Source organism: Pinus tabuliformis, chromosome 6 (assembly GCF_031772625.1).
Source record: "Pinus tabuliformis cultivar Carrire ecotype Pingquan chromosome 6, CPIR1, whole genome shotgun sequence".
Lineage (NCBI taxonomy): Eukaryota > Viridiplantae > Streptophyta > Pinopsida > Pinales > Pinaceae > Pinus > Pinus tabuliformis.
Genome location: NC_142292.1, coordinates 1,700,547,775 through 1,700,562,097, shown reverse-complemented (window position 1 = coordinate 1,700,562,097; position 14,323 = coordinate 1,700,547,775).

The following is a 14,323-nucleotide window of genomic DNA, read 5'->3' as shown; positions in this document are numbered from 1 at the left end:
TAAGGGTCTAATCATGAATAAAATAATATATAATAGTAGATCCAGATGTTCACGGAGTAATTAAGATAATCTTATAGATAAATGGCATTTTACTGAGCATAAATATAAAAATATATAAGTATATAGATCATACATAGAATTTCTTCAAATACTCTTTATTATTCCATATCTTCAATACATATACTTTTCAAATCATGCGCACACAACTATAGGGGCCCGCACACCCAGCTGTGGACTTACCAAGGTCTTTGCACACACAACAACAGGAGCCTTCCCCTTTGTCCGAATATAGAAAAGAATAGTTCAGACTCTAAGCATCAATCATGACATAGAACTTCCTTAACTTCACTTACCTGCTTAATGACTCCTCAATGACTACATTTTATAGTGTTTTCATTACATTACCATGGTCCGCGAACCATGGGCGGAGCTTAATACAACTCATCCTTTTACAAAATAAAGGGCTTTGACTTGCCTAAAAGCCCCCTTGACTCAACCTTGCTCAGCCTTCCCCAGTCCCACCATACATACAATTGGAACTCCTTCCTAGTCCAACAAGCAGAAATGACCTTTGTACAATAGATAGTAGTAGTACTAGTGTATGGCATAATTCTTGTACATATGATGTTTGGACTTTGTATTTTGACGGTTATAAGACACAAGATGGATCTGGATTTGGTTGTGTTTTAATAGGCCCATGACAAAGGAAACACCTAATCTCCAGCTGCTTGGAATTCAAGTGCACTAGCAACATTGTGGAATATGAGGCACTCATCCTGGGCTTATGTAAGGCTATTGATCTCAAAGTTAGAGTTCTTAAAGTAGTAGGTGACTCTGAGATCGTTGTATAGTAGGTGCGTGATATTATACACTGTGTGTCACCTAATTTGAAAATTTATCAACAAGAGGTATGACGTTTAATTTCTCAATTCCAAGCTTTAAATATTGTATCTATTCTTAGAATGCATAACACAGTTGCAGATGCATTAGAAAATGTTGCTGTTAGGTTGGAATTACTTAGGGACAGTTTTTTCTATTGAAATTATTTATAAGCCATCTGTCCCTAATAATATCACTAATTTACAATTTTTTAATGATGACCAGCAAATACTAAATTTCATGGAAAACATTGATGTATTCAAAGGTGCAGCCATTGACGAAGACAAGCATGATAGAGTGTTGCATGATGCATCTCGGGCAAGTAAGGAGAACCCCATGCTAAAGGGTGTGGTATCATTAGAGAAGTTGTATGACTTGAAGAATCACTTTAGAGGACTAGTCAACATCAAAACCCATTGTTCAACATTGTTGCATGAGTAGATCAATCTTGGAACAGGAAAAGATCTTAAGTTTATTAATCTTGATACTTGTTGCACACCACAAGAGTGGAAAGCCTTCATTTTTTTATTCAAGCAGTACCAAGATGTTTTTCATGGACGTATGATGAGCTAAACTTACAACATGCGAATAATCTAGCATGTCATCCCAATTAAGTAAGGGGCCAAGCCTTTTCAGCAGAAGTTGCATCCAACACTTGAGCCCCTAATTTAGAAAGAGTTTAGGAAGTTGTTGGATGCTTGGATCATCTACAAAGTGCGACATTCAACCTAGGTATCTAATATGGTCCCAGTAAGAAATAATTTCGGGAAAATATGCTTGTCTATGGATTTTTGAAATCTCAACCACGCCTCAAACAAGGAAAATTACCTTGTGTTGTCAATGGAGCAAATATTACAAATAATATCGAGGTCATAAATGTTAACTTTACTTGACGAATATTCAAACTACAACCAAGTTCTGGTCTCAAAGCCTCACAGACATAAAACTACCTTTCGAACGAAGTGGGGCATGTTCGCATTCAGAAGAATGCCGTTTGGGCTAGTTAATGTTGGTGCAACCTTTCAACGTATGATGGACATCACATTCCGTGCACTGATCAGTCATAGTATGGTGGTGTATATTGACAATGTCATGGTGTTTTCAAAGAAGAGATCCGACCACCTACACCATTTGAAGAAAATCATTGAGCGATGTCGAAAATAAAGGATATCTCTTAACCCCAAGAAGAGCATTTTTGCAGTGTCTGAGGGAAATCTCTTGGACCCTATAATAGCAAAATTAGGATTAAAGTAGACCTTGAAAGGGTCAGGGATATTACACAGATTCCCTTCCCATTGAAAAAGAAATCCATGCAGTCCTTGCTAGGGAAGATAAACTTTCTCCACAAGTTCATCTTTGATTAGGCTCAATTGTGAAACCTGTGCAAGAGATGGTGAGGAAGGATGCAATTTACAAGTCGGAAAGGAGGGAAAAGGATGCATTTTCCCATATCAAGCAAGATATCATAGAAGAAATAGCCTTGTATAGCCCAAATTTCAATAAATATTTTCTTCTCTACACCTTTGCTTTTGATACTTCTCTTGTCTTTGTGCTTATAGAGAAATATGATCAAAACAATGAGCAGCCCATATATTTTATAAGTGCTAGCCAATAAGGTCCTGATCTCAACTATCCTACCATTGAAAAATAAGTGTATACAGTCTATAAGGCAGTGAAGCACTTCTATCTTGTTGACGGTGTTGGCCCCTCCAACATTCAGGGGATCTCCCCGGTATGAAGTCCCAACTAGACCTCACATCGTTTGGTGTAGGAGACCCATTTGATATGATGGCCCAATTTCCATTATGTTAAATGGTTGCCTTAGCTCTTGGTTGTCAGCACGAGAGAGTGGTCTTCTTTGTCTTCGAGGTTCATGTGCCTGGTGAATGATAGTGTTACTTGTGTCAAGGTTCTTTCACCGTAGAGAGAGAGGATGGAAGTGAGTCTCTAGTCGATGGGGAAAAAGACCCAACTATGTCAGAGACACACAACACAACAGTACATGCACAGCTTCCAAAGGAGCAGCCCACATGGATGCGGCAGTCACAACACACAGAGGAAGATAGCACATACAACACCCAGCGGAGTAGCTCGAGCGAGTGCGACAGTCATTATAACAAGTTTATGTGAAAGTTTATGTTTGATGTCTGGTGATGCAACCCACACCTATACAACACATTTTCATCAATATATGCATTAGAGAAACCAAAAGAGTTCAATTGTTTTAACACAAGTTAAAGCAACATACATTACAAGTGTTCAAGATTAGTTCTTACAATAGTTACAATACATGTGTGAAAATGTGCTGGCCTGTTATCATGCTTCTGAATTAAGTGAAAGTTCTAAGACACATTGGTACACCTTACATCACTAACTCTGTGAAAGGGGCGCTAGAGCCACTATTTGCTCCTCAAAGAAAAGACTACAGACTCTCAAGGCTATGTGGGAGGAGCCAAGGTGAAAAGTACTTTGCATATACAAATGAGGGGGTATTTATAGCCAAGGGAAAAACTGGCCCTTGTGATTGTTCGACTTCTCTCATGATTGTTTGACTTATTTGACTCTTCATCTTTACATGACTCTTCATATAACATGTGGGTCTCTTGAACTTCCACGTTACATTACATTGATTTACACAGTATGGCCCACAGTGGTGATGTGGCCAACATGACTCATGACATAACTCAACATGACAATGCTGGTATATCCATGTTGTTGATGGTGTCCATGTCGAGCTGCAGTGCTACTGACTAATGGATGTGCTCTTGGTGTATCACAACTTCACCTCTACATGGCAAGGTGTGCAGAGTCTTCGATGGTCTTGGTGTTCACTTGATGTTGCATGTGCATGTTTCTCCTTTGCTTGTACTTTGGCATGCTTGACATGTTCGTCCGTTCGCGAAAAATTCTCCTCGCATGTTCGTACGTTTGCAAAAAATTCTCCTCGCATGCATCATCTGTTTGTTCGTTCGCGAACACATCTCCTTGCATGTACTCTCCTTGTTCATCCCATCTGTTGTCACGTCATGTATTATCCATATACCTGTATCTGCAATCACTCATGACGAGACGACATCAAATCCATAAACCTCCTAGTCTACCATGATGCATTGTTATTTGCTTTCAGATGTAGGTGACCGGGAGAGAGGACAAGGCTATGAAACTATGCAAGACAAGTTTCAGGCTGGGATGCAGGCTCTGAGCACTACTAGTGAAAATTGCGCAGAATTCACTCGGAGAGTGAGATGGACAATCCAGATCAGCAGTGACTGTCCACGCGATCTGGCTTGGTTGGAGGGTGGATTTGTGCAATTTCTGGAGGGAAGTAGTGTAGGCAACAGAGGATCTTGGTAGAAAAACTACGCAATTCCTGGAGAGAGGAAGCAGTGGGTTGCAAGAGGCTTAGCAGCAAAAATTGTGCAATTCCTAGAGGGAGCTGGGAGCAGGCTGCGGGATGCTTGCTAGAAAAATTTGTGTAATTCCTGGAGGGAGCTGGCTGCGGGGTTGCTGGTGACAAAAACTGCACGATTGCTAGGAGGCTGACCTGCTGAACACCTCTCTGTAGCTACTAATCTGAGTAGGATGTTGGGTAGTTGAGGGGCTTTCTCATGAAATTTTCACAGTTTTATGGGTGAGCAGCGGGTCGGCAGACTAGGTGGCTGGCTTGAAAAACTGCGTACTTCTTTTAGGGAGATAGGGATGGACACTAGGTGTCTGTCCGACCTCTGTGTACAATTTCCTCAGTCAGCAGAGCAGGCAAGGTTTGCAACTTTTGTACAACTTTTGAGGGGGGTGAGTCCCAGGGTCATAGCCCAATCAAACTATTTAGTTCACCAGCAGGAGGGTTGGTTGATTAGCTTGTGGGCATCACGGATTGAAATGGCTTGTTGGACACTTCTGTGTTGTTCTGGGTGATATTCAGTCGAGTCGATTCTGGGGTGGAGGTTTGGTTGTTAGATGGTGATCCGGTCATCAAAACTTCAACAAAATGACTAAGAGTGTCAGCGAGTGAATTTGTGCATATGTGACCTTGCAAACACACACTCAACATGACTTGATGGAAAGACACCTCAGACCATCAAGACAACATATAATCAACATGACTAATAGACAGTGTGAGCGACAAGCACGATGCTTGCAATAGATCGTTGAACATTTGCGACGACACTTGCGCGATAGTGCATACAACTTCGTGTGTGAGTGCGATGGATGTTCACATAGCAAATACAACTTGTACACATGAAGCGGGACCTTGTGTGTGACCAGAACATGGCTGCAAGCATGACATTGTGGCCAACATGTAAAAAGGTGTCCATCGAATGGTCAAGCAAGGAGGGTGCAAAGACTCCACACAAACTCATCGAGTGAGCCTGGGTTCTTGCAAACATAAAGTAAAAATCCAAGGGAGGCTCTAAAATTGGATGCAGGCCAAAATTTTGTAGGGTGTTGCAACCACTACAACACTTGGCGACACACTTGTTGAATTCCATATTCTCTGTTTTGCTTCATTTATAGCACAGGGCCTTGGTCCTTCAGGGAGTATTGAATCGCGGTGCGGGTTACTTTGGCTACCCCACTTACCCCATGGACAGACATGGTTCTCCTTTTTCCAACTTAGTCAAACACAACAAAAATATCAACTTGATCACAGTGTTTTGAAATCAAGAAGGGTAGTTTTGTTTGTGAGTTAAAAATTTTCAGAGTATAAGTGTTCATCTCTAGTGTTGCTCTGCTGCCAATTGGCCTAGACAGTACCCCGATGGAGTCACGTAGGAACACACGCATTGCTCCACTACCAGTGATCCTGGTCAGTACCCCCGTGGCGTTGCATGCTTCACCTCTTTGCATAGGAAGCCTTTCTCTTCTTTCGCCTTTGTATTTTTAAGAGGACTGTGCATAGGAACTTATTTATTTTTAGGGTAGAAGAGGGATCCCGACTTATTGAGAGTAGAAGAGGTTGTTCCTTCAGAGACGCATGTAATACCTCTGACATAGGTTTTCTCATTTAGATTTTCCCCTTCTCCGTTTCTACTAGTTGGATGGGCTTGATCACATAGAGCAAAAGGCTGAGTATAGGAATTGGGTTTCCCGGTGTGGATACAGGTTCATGGTTGGACCCAAGCTTCCCTTGTAGATGGTTCATATTTTCCGTCAAGACTTCATCGGCCGAAGGTTATAACTAAGCATAGAGAAGACGGACGTAGGACATGCCAAGTGTTGCAGTGTCACAAGATTCTTTAGATCTCATCCACCTACTCATTCAAAAGGAAAAACTTTGTAAAGGGCAACACTTATTTACAAAAAACCAAAAATAGCAGGATACTAAACAAAAAAAAACGACACGAAACAGAAATAGTAAGAAAAGAAAAAAAGAAAAAAAAGAAGCAATAGACAAACTTATGTAAATGGCGCGGGGCATGGCTCAGCCTACTAAAAATAATGTTTGAGATCTTGGTCATTGACAGGAATATTGTCAATCCTCTCGTCAATTGATTGCAGATGGTATGTGTAAGGGCCAAGCTTCTCGTGGACTGTATACAGACCAATCTACAGGGACTGAAACTTCGTATGCTTTCCTTTGTCTTCATGCGGTTTATCCCATTTCAAGGCTAAGTCACCAACATCAAAGTTAGCTTTCCCTACAGACTTCTTGTCAAACCATCTTTTGATACGATTCTAGTGGAGTGTAAAATTTTCTTTTTTCTTTCATCCTTTCTTCCTGCAGTTTGTGAAGTGTATCCATCCTACGTTGGACTGGCATGCAAGGATTTCCTTGGGATTCTTGAGACAACTCAAGTGCATGCAGTTACATGTTGGGCGGTAGGATGGTTTCTTTACCATAGACCAGGAAGTATGGTGAGGTATTCAGAGAGGGTTTGGGTGTTATGCGGTCAACCCATAAAGCATTCGTCAAGACAAATTTCCAGCTACGTTGTTCATAGTAAATGGTATTTTTTATTATACAGATAAGGTTTTTGTTCATGGATTCTGCGAGATCGTTTCCCTGTGGGTAGTAGTTAGATGCATGTTTCAGCACAATACCATTTTTCAATGCAAAATCATAAAGCTTTAAAGATGAAAAGTAAGTTGCATTATCAAATACAAGTGATACCAAAATGCCAAAGCATGAGATGATGTTCTGCTAAAGGAAGCTAATGACTTCCTGGTCATTCAATTTCTTGAGCAGAACTGCTTCTGTCCACCGCGTGAAGTAATCAATTGCTGTCAGAATTTAGTGGTGTTGTTTCGATGGATGTGACACAATTTCCCCAATGATGTCTAGGCCCCATTGTTGGAATAGTTTGGTCACTACAATAGGGTGCAGTGGTGTTGTTGACCTTTGTGTTCTGTTGGCACATCGCTAATAAACTGGTCACTTGCAGGTGTAAGAATTTGCATCCTTGAATAATGTGGGCCAATAGAAACTGGCTTGCATAACTTTGTGTGCAGTGGTATTTCCCACGACATGAACCCCGTTGGTCTATCATGTAGATCTTGCAAAAGCTTCTCTTATTCATGTGCCTCTAGGCACTTGAGAAAGATTCAGTTAGTGTGCTTTCTTTAAAGCACACCGTGCACAAACTGAGAGGCTAAATCTTTGAGGCATAGTGCCCTCTTATGAATGATGGCAAAGTGAGAGGGTATGGTGTTGTGCTCAAGGTACTGGCGCACATCTTCGTACCAAGAGTTTCCACATGGAGTGGGCGGTGCTCAAACTACATCGTACATTTCACTTTCCTGCTCCGAACTGACGAGGTCTACTTCTTCCTCTTGTGCATGTACTGCCTCAGCTACGAGTTTTCAGAGACCATGACCCTTGATAGTGTGAACTGGCTTGATGTCAAGATCATACTCTTGCAATCCTATCATCCAGTTCACACGTCATTCACCCAGCTCTTGTTGTACGAGCAGTGAGTGGACTGTTGGGTGAGGCACATACATTATGCAATGGTTATTCAACAAGTAGGGTCTGAAGTGTTTCACCGCCTTGTATACTGCATATGCTTGTTTGTCAACGAAGGGGTAGTTGAGTTCGGGTCCCTGCATTATTGCACTCATGAAGGAGATGGGACGTTCGTCGTTTAATTCATCCTTCTAAGTGAGTACTGCAGCAAGTGAGTTGTCGGAGGCGAAGGTGTATAGTAGGAAGTATTTTTTTAAATCTGGGTTGTAGAGTGTAGGCACTTCTGCAATAGCCTGCTTTATACGGGTGAATGCGTACTTTTCCCTCTTGCCCCAGCTTTAGACTGCATCCTTCTTGATAGTGTATTGCATTGGTTCTACTATCTGTGTATAGTCCAAGATGAACTTCTGAAGGAAGTTTATCTTCCCAAGAAGGAGTTCATTGTTTTCTTGTTGGCTGGGTGAGGGATTTGTGTAATAGTCCGGACTCATTCTAGATCAAACTTGATCCCGCTTTTGGCAACAATGTGCCCAAGTAGGTTCCCCTCAAACACTGCAAATATGCTCTTTTTGGGATTCAAGGAAATCCCGTATTTTCGGCATCGCTCAAAAAATTTCTTCAGATGCGTATGTGGTCTTCCCATTTTCTTGAAAACACAATAATGTAAACTTTGAAACAGGAACTATAAACTGAAAATGGGAATGCTAGCCAAAAAACCACAAAAAAACATGAAACAAGTGCTAAAACGAAAAGTGTTGATGTTGGAATAACACCTTTTTTTTCTAGGGTAAATTTTCAACATGTTTTAAAAAAGGCAGTGATAACCAATTTTTGTGCAAAAATTGTGCAAAAAACACCCTGAAAATGAAAAGTATTAATGCTGGAATAACACTTTTTTTTTTTTTTTTTTTTTTTTTTGCAGTAAATTTTCAACATGTTTTAAAAATGGCAGTGAAAACCAATTTTTTGTACAAAAAGTGTGCTAAAAACACCCTGAAAACGAAAAGTGTTGATGCTAGAATAACACATTTTTTTCTAGGGTAAATTTTCAATATTTTGAAATAATGACGTAAAATATTTTATCATGACTCTGAAAAACATAAAAATTTTAAAAGAATAATGAAAACATAAAATTAAAAATAAAAACAAAAATTAAAACAATTAAAAAAACAAAAAAAAAGTTAAAAAAAAATAAAAAAATGTAAATAAAAATATATATTAAAGAAAAAAATCAAATATATAGAAAAGACAAAAAGAAATATATCATAAAAAAAATATTAACAAAAAAATAAAAAATCAATCATAAAAATGTATAAAAATAAAAAATAAAAAAAAATTGGTCGCTCGTGGGGGCACAACCCCGGCCGTCGGTGCTACGTGTAGCTCCGCCGCCTAGGGTTGCGCCCCCACGGGCGGCGAGTGGCGGCAGTCCGATTCTGGGAAATCGGACTTTCGCTGCCCATGGGGGCACAAATTTTTATTTTTATTTTTTTAATTTCAATATCTATATATATATATATATATATATATATATATATATATAATTTTAATTGTTGTTGTTTTTTTTTTGAGTATATTTTGTTTTTTCAGATTTTTTTTAAATGTTTTGAATCTAATTTTAGTAGTTTTTTATTTTTTTTTGTTAATTCCAAATTTTTATGGTTTACAAGATAATATATTTTTTAATATTTTTTTTATGTTTTTTTTGTTGTCTTATATATATTTTTTTATATTTTCTCTTTTAAGCAATCAACATTTAAAAAAAGAAAAATAAGACAACTAGAAATTTTTATAAGTAATCATGATTTCAAAAAAAATTAGACATAAGAAATTTTAAAGTGTCAAAAAATATAATATTTAAAAGAAAATATCCACACTTAATACATTAAAAATTTAAAGTGTCAAAAATAAGCCCTCTAAAAAAAAGGTTGATGCTGCATCAACACGTTTCAAAATCAGCATGAAAATCACTAACATTTAAAAACAAATATTTATATTTGATACATAAGAAAATTTAAAGTGTCAAAAATATGCTCCGAAAAAAAAAAGTGTATTCTGCATCACCACTTTTCAAAATCGATTGAATTTTTTGCTACCTCAACGAAATGGGTAATTGTATCAATTCCCATTTTAAATTTTACATTGTTACACAGTCACATATCGAGGTACACCAGTACGCTCTGTCCAGTGAGTCCACAGAAGGCGATGTCCATGGCATGCTAAAAAGTTACGGCTGCATTTATGAACCCAAATGGCATTCGTCTGTATTTGAACATACCCCACTTGGTATGGAAGGTAGCTTTAATTCTATCAGGTTCTGATACCAAATCCTGATTATATCTAGAAAACCCGTCCAGTAAGGAAAACATTTGTGCCCCAGATACTGTTTGAAAAATGTGCTCCATAGACGACATGGGGTAGTTTTCTTTGTCCAAGGTACGGTTCAAGTTCCGGAAATCAACATACAAGTGGATTTCCCTAGACTTCTTACATACAGGAACAAGGTTTGAAACCCATGTAGAATGACAAACTCTGTATATGATTTGTGCATCCAACAGCTTGGTGAGCTCTTTCTATATGAGGGGTTCAAGCAGCGGATGTACTTTCCTTAGCTTCTGCTGATATGGCTTGACCCCTTCTTTGATCAGAATGATATGTTGAATTATTCGCGTGTCATGAGTTTTCATATCATCATATGTCCATGCGAACACATCCCAGTACCGTTTGAACAAGCAGACAAAGGCGTGTCACTCCTACTGTGTGCAACATGCACCGAGATTGACGAACTTCAGATCTTGTTCTATTCTCAAGTTAATCAGTTCGTGCATCATGGTAGAGCTATGGGTTGTTGTTCCTTGGCCCCTGAAAGCATTCTTGCAAGTCATAAAGATTTTCCAAAGATACCATACCTTTGGGGATGAGGTGGCCTTTCTTGATATCTTCCCCAGCTTGCGAAGATCGCTCATGCTTGTCTTCGTCTGTCACTGCATCCTTGAAGGTATCAGCGTTGGCCATGAAATGCAATGTTTGTTGATCATCATCAAACACAAGTAAATTAGTTATGTTATCCGAGATAGACGGTCTATACAAAATTTCAACAGTAAACCTATCCCTAAGCAGTGATATTCTAGAAGCTGCATTTGCCAAAGCATTGGCAAATGCATTATGCGTTCTTGGTACAATAGTGATATTAAATGCTTGGAAGTTAGAGATCAGTCGCCATACCTCTTGCTGGTAACTTTAGAGATGAGTGTTGGAAATACTAAGGGGGGGTGAATCAGTATTCCTTTTCAATTATTAATTTTCTGGTTAAATCATTTATATTTAGAATACAAAATGAACAATAGGAATAAATGCTTTTATTAATAAAATCTTTACAATAAATTAGGTACAATATATATAAGGCTCCAACCTGTTGACCAACACCAACTTGGTCTTTTGTGAGGCTCCAACCTCTAGGGCATCAACCCTATCTTTTAAAGGCACCAACCTTGTGTTTAGGAGCACCAACTCCAAGGACACCAATCCTTCCATTTCTGAGGCACCAACTCCAAGGGCTCTGACCCTATCTTGTCAAGATATGTTTGGTAGTAATTCTCTGCTCCCAAAATCTTCTTCAATGAGTCCTGTCAATCTACAGCTTCATTGTAGTCTCTATGCTACATCATTAATGACAACCTATCTTCATATAAAGGAGTCTTCACAACTATTCATATTGCCCACACAAAGTCTGCAAAGTTACCTCTTACTATCGTGATATCTTACTTCCAAGAAACAAAATCACAAAAACTTCAATGTTGGTGTTGTCTACTACTCCCTTCAAACAATGACAGATGAAACTTTATTTCCTTTCACAGAACTGTTCTTCAAATTGCGTTCTGTACTTCTTCCATAGATTAATTTGTCACAGGTCTGAGCCTTTCAAAGATTAACCCAATCAACAGAATTGCTTCGTCCTTCGGCTTCCTCCTGTCCTGCTAGACCTTTGGCTTCCTTTTGTCCTATTGGACTTTCGGCTTCCTTCTGTCCTGCTAGACCTACGGCTTACTTTTTTTCTCACTCGATCTTTGGCTTCTTTTGTACCTTCATCGTCTACTAGACCTTTGGCTTCCCGACCTTTTGAATTCTTCTTTTGTTCGCTTGACCTTCGACTTCCTCTGTTCCTTCAAGTTCACAAGTTGTGAACTGTTACTTCTTCTCTCTGTTAGATGCCTGAGATCAATTCTTAGAACTGAAGCATTTTAACTCGTTTTTATACGAGTTTCACCAATGACCAAAGGACACGTCTATTGGAGGGAGGTTGACTTGTATATTAAAAATATATATCGGAGAGTCTTTTATCCACAAACTTGATTATTCACGGAACCCATATAAGAGTTGCTATACCCACAAGGAGATCCCACATGCCACATCACTACCTCAATCGCAATCGCAACTTTCAGAGGTCTTTCACAAGGTGTGCCCATAACATAGCCTATAGCCGATTGCCCCTATTGGATGTGATATCATATTAAATTTTTTTGATTAACCCATTGGGTCCACCACTTTATCACAATCGTAATTTTATAAGACTCCCGCAATTGCAACTTTATGAAAATCCACATTAATAGAGGTCCCACATTAATCGCAATCACAACTTTCAGAGGTTTGCATATAACATAGTGATTCCACTACTGCCAACAAAGCGGATGCAATATGTTCTTAACCAGTTGTTAATAAACCCGTCGGGTCCACAACCTTATCGCAATCAACTATTTGACATCCCTTTGAAACTTGCAATTACTGCGGATGCGATATTTTATTAAGTCATGCTATAATGGTGTAGCGGGTCCGCAATGCTATCCCAGTTGGTGGTTCGAGGGTTTATTTCAATCGTAGTTTTAGTGTGGCATTCCTCTAAGACTTGCGATGTGAAGGTTCTGATGCACGTAGATGCGATATTACAATAGGGTGGTTACCATAACTTGTTTTTGGGTCCGTAATACATATCGCAGTCAGGCGATTCAACGTGACACATAATCAAATGATAAAGTTGCCAACAACCCGCCGATATAATTCCTCCGATGCAATGTTAACTCCTCCGTTATGTTAGCTCCTCTAATATTTCATGTGATATCTCTGATATGGCTCTTACTCTTGGCATATGTGATATATCTGCTTTGTCTTGGCTTGTCACTCCTATGGCTTCTCTTCACTCCTATGACTTCCGATACACTACTCCGATAGCTCTGTTTATGCTCCTCCGTTGTTTTCTTCCTATCGGTTCTTCTTGGGCATATATTACATGTGATACTTCCAATATGGCTCCTCCAATGTTTTCTTCTTTACTCCTCTGATATTGTTGTTGCTCTTTGTTCTTTCGATATCACTTACCCTTGGGCATATGCGATAACCTTCTTCTGTTGCTTCGTAACTTGCTTCTTTGATGGCTTTCGATGAACTCTTCCTCTCACTTTTTGGCTTCACAATGGCTTCTCCTCTTTACTCTTTATCTTTATATTTTGATGGCTTCTGATATCTTTCCTCCTCGGTTCCACTGTTTCTATTATGTCTGTATTCAATCCTTGGATCCTCCATGAGCAGTATTATGATCAATGGGCATCAATGGGAAACCACACATGTCACAAGAATTTTCCATCACAAACACTGCCATATTGACATGAATGACAACCTATATTAACAATGAGGTGATAAACAGTGATGGTGTTACGTATCTGCCATACCACTATTTCTGAATCACCTACCACTTTGAGCGCGACCACGTTGAGGCTAATGGCTTTTTGCAAGCCCAACACGAGTACTTCGTATTCAGCAACATTATTTGTTAACTCAAACTCCAAGTGGCTCGAAATCAAATGTTTCCTATTTTTAGGGTCAATCAAGACACTCTCAGCTCCTAAGCCATCATGTATCTTTGATCCATCGAAATACATGGTCCACAACTTGTATGTACACGCACCGTTCGACGCGCTTGCATTATTTCTACTGCTATCGCTACTACTACTGCTACTAGTGTTACAATGTACTGTACATGTTTCATTTCCATCAATTGGGCAAGGAAGGAGACCCAACTACGTGTCTGGTGGGGTTGGAGCTGGGTGTCTGGGATAACATCCCAGCATTGTTTCCAAGAGGCAGTTGTCGAACATGAGTTATACTAAGGCCAACGGTTCATTCTCGCCATTGATGGGAGTGACATTGTGCCTCATATATCTCTCGAATAACACTTGGATTTGATTGTTTTTTCCCTTGTATGGAAGCCACATGTGAAACCAGTTTGTAGCGAAGTATCCGTTCAGCATTCTCAACCAGTCTTTGCTGAGTAATAAGTCATATGCTTCCATTATGTCCACAACAAAATTTTTTATGTACTGGTGAACTAGGTCATCATGAGATAGTCGGATGATCACATCCCGAAGTTCACCAATGGCTGGTACAGATGTTTGATCAAGTTATATGATTTGCACAGATGTCTTGCTCCATTTTTCATTGATCTTTTCTGCAATGGAGAGTGGCATGACGTTGGTTTTCGTGCCATAA